The 3,768-nt window shown below is 37.0% G+C and overlaps 1 non-coding gene across 1 annotated transcript; it reads right to left on the bottom strand.

Moving 5' to 3' along the window:
• Window positions 1–201: 201 nt before the first annotated feature.
• Window positions 202–273, bottom strand: TRNAT-UGU (transfer RNA threonine (anticodon UGU)). Its single transcript has one exon. It is a non-coding gene; the product is annotated as a tRNA-Thr (tRNA).
• Window positions 274–3,768: the final 3,495 nt, after the last annotated feature.

Genomic DNA, 3,768 nt, shown 5'->3' with positions numbered 1-3,768 from the left:
CAGAAGTTCATAAACGTTCTTAACTACCCAAACCAAATCAAGTAGGTCGGTTTAATATTAATCCGCTTCGACCCTGTTTTTTATGTTGGTTCGCCTTCTCATTTTTTAAATCGACGCTTCGATTGGGTCAGTCGTCTAGTATTTTTAAACGTTTTTTTTTATAAAACTAATTCTTAAATGGGGAGAAAAAAATAAAAAAAATGCCCCCATGCGGGATCGAACTACAGACCTCCAGTTTACAAGACTGGCGCTCTACCACTGAGCTATAGGGGCTCTGTTTATTCAACTGCTTAATTTTTTATATTTTATATAATTTAATTTTTCACCATAATATGCTATTCGATGCGGCAAACGGAAATGACCAAGTATCATATGAAATAGCATCCCATTATCCAATGAATCAATGATATATGTATGACAAAAAAACTAATGCTTTATGTAATTTACAACAAAAGATTGTTGTACATAAATTGTGTAGATATACATAAGCAGTTAATGCGGAAAGATATCGGATATATCGATCAACGACCGATGCCTGAGGTATCGGTAATTTTAATATCATGTAAAATTCATATATATAGCAATTTAACACTAATAATTCAATAAACTATCCTACCACTAACAAATTAACTTTTTGCAATTTGCAAAACACCAACAATCATAGCACATAGAAACCGATTAAGACTTAAAACACTAATATCGAACACTAAAAATTGATAATTAAGACTTAAAACACTGATATCGGGAATATCGGTGATATATTGGTCAAATATCAGTCCAATATCGGTCAATATCGCCGATATTATCGGTACCGATATTCTACCAAATGACCGATAGCCGATATATCCCTGATATATCGGCGATATCGAATAATATACTCCAAACCCAAAAGCTAATACATAAGGTTAAACATAGTAGAGGGTGAATCAAGTGATATGATATTAAATTTTGATGTTTATCAGTTTATGTATGTAAGTGACTATTAAGTGCCAACAATAATATAGAAAATTTAATAGAAAGATATGTGAAGAAGATTTGTATAGGTGTATTGTTTAGCATTATACCTATGAAGCAAGAATGGTCCTTGAGACCATCTATGGATAGTGATGGCAATAAACCATTCTTGTATTTTTCTTTTTTCTTACGATACATATGTGGCGAAAATTTAATTACGTTTTATATTTCTTAAAGAAAAGGTTAGCTTGTGGGACATTGCTACTATATATAATTAAGAACTCTGGAGCCGCAAGTGTCTTATTGGGCTACTTTACAGCATCATATTGGTCCGTGATTATTTTTTGTTTTGTTTTTAGTTCGATTATCATAACGAACGTGAAGGAAACCGATCAAATGTCATTTTTTTTGTTTTCGTTCTGATAGCATAACAACCCTCACTGAAACATACCAAATTCACGAAGAGTCGCCGTCTCAATGCAAGTGATCGACAACGCTCGGGTTTTACCAAAACGTAAATTTACCGACCGAACCCCCCCCCCCTCCCCATTGGCCATTGGTCCACCTCAATTTGTATATATTTTTTTTCGTTTTTAGCCCCGGTACTGTAACACGCGTAATCAAAACCAGCCAATTTCAAGTCGAGTTACAGATTCTCGAGACCGACAACACCTGGGAACCGTCCGGGTTTGCCGACCAAATAAGCATCGTTTTAAATATTTTGTTTTTTTACACGTTAATTTGACGAATTAATTTTTTGGGTTTTAACGCTCAAATTTTACTAATGGTGTGTATACCGTAATAAACGTAGCGGATACTGACCAAATTCGCGTTGACCCATCATAGTAATGCTCGGGTTTTACCGACACCCAGATTTCAACGCTAGTAATTTGTCAACTGCCCCTGTGCACTACGCCGGATAAAAAAGCTAGTTATATTTTTATCAGAAGAGAATTTGCAATACTAGTAGCAAACTAGTTGACAATGGTCTTCAACGGGTTTAAAAACGATACAAGATGCAACAAAATGACATTATCGTGTTGGACTTGTCAGTTTTTGATGGAATATAATATTTTTGGTAAATGGCTCCTTGCCTCCTTTCTCATTCACGTATCCTCTATATACATAATACATGGCTTGTTTCCAAGACAAATATCTCAACTAACATGCTAAATACAAGGTAAGAAATATGTGATAAATATAAGTCTATTGCACCCCCGCAGTCGAAGCTGGAGGTGAACGAATGCTGAGACTGGAGCGAAAATCTTCAAATAATGCACGTGGGAGACCTTTAGTGAAAATATCTGCAATCTGATATGAAGATGGAACGTGAAGTATACGTGCTTGACACCGCTGTACTCGTTCACGGACGAAGTGTATATCAAGCTCGATGTGCTTTGTCCTCTGATGTTGTATAGGATTACCCAAGAGGTAAATAGCACTAACATTATCACAATAGGCCAAGGTTGCACGGGATAATGGCCAATGAAGTTCCAACAACAGGTTTCGAAGCCAACAAACTTCAGCAACAACATTCGCAACACCCCGATATTCGGCCTCGGCACTTGATCGAGAAACTATGGGTTGACGTTTGGAAGACCATGAGATAAGATTGGAGCCATAGTATACGCAGTAACCTGAGGTTGAGCATCGAGTATCGGGACACCCGGCCCAGTCGGCGTCGGTGTAAGCAAGAAACGAGGGGTTTACGGATTTACCAAGAGTGAGACCAAGATGCAACGTTCCTTGAATATATCGAATGATACGCTTTAAAGCATCCCAATGTGCTGTTGTGGGTGCATGCAAATTTGTTGTACTGCATAGCTAATGTCAGGACGAGTAAAGGTAAGATATTGTAGTGCCCCGGCCAGGCTTTGATAGAGCGTTGGATCATCAAAAAATGTGTCTGAAATGGAACTTAACTTACCATTAGTGTCAATCGGGGCAGCTACGGGTTTACATGTTTGTATCCCGGTCCGTTGGATGATTTCTCGAGCATAATTACTTTGCGAAAGAAACATTGTATCGCTCGTACGAGTGACCGATATCCCAAGGAAGTAACTAAGATGGCCGAGATCTTTCATGGAAAACTCGGAAGCCAAGTTGGCTAATAACCTCTCGCGAAGACTATCGGAGGAACATGTCAAAAGGATGTGATGTGCTAAAAGTAGTTATTAATTTATTAACTAAATAAACGCTAATATAGACACTAAGTAATAAATTCTAGACTCTTAACTTAACTAGAACTACTAACCGACAAGTGAACCGGTCGACTCTAGTACAACTGAGTAAGTCCGGATATCGAACCCACGAGACTCTTTTAATTACGTAAACTAGCTAATTAGAATCAACTAACTGACACAACTACTTATTTATATTATTGGGGGGGGGGGGGTTTACTAAAAACTAATATTAAATTAATCACTAAGACTTAAAGACAACTTAAACCTAGACTTAATTCAAATGATGACAAGCAACCACCTAGGCTATAATCCATGATGTATCAATTATCAATTAGTTGGAAAATGCATGTTATGGAACTGAGATCTTAAATTATTCATTTAAAGAAAACCCGAACAGGACCCCTAACCCTTCTCAAGAAGACACATATGGATCTCTATTAAGCTCTTAAAAACACCAATTTAATTAGAATCGCTTACGGTCGCTAATTATTTTATGACAAGTACCTCTATAAGAAATCATACCTTACAACGCGGAAATCAAAGGTAGTTTAAAGTATTCACTCGAATAGATGAACAAGGCTGAAAAATCAAACCTAGACGGACTCCTTACGAAGAACAAAATCTAGCAATC

This window comes from Bidens hawaiensis, unplaced genomic scaffold, assembly GCF_021521415.1.
Source record: "Bidens hawaiensis isolate Kalapana, Puna unplaced genomic scaffold, B.hawaiensis_p1.1 tig00015640_1, whole genome shotgun sequence".
In the NCBI taxonomy this organism is placed as follows: Eukaryota; Viridiplantae; Streptophyta; class Magnoliopsida; order Asterales; family Asteraceae; genus Bidens; species Bidens hawaiensis.
The sequence above is the reverse complement of the archived record's forward strand: the minus strand, read 5'-3'. Positions and strand labels throughout refer to the sequence as shown.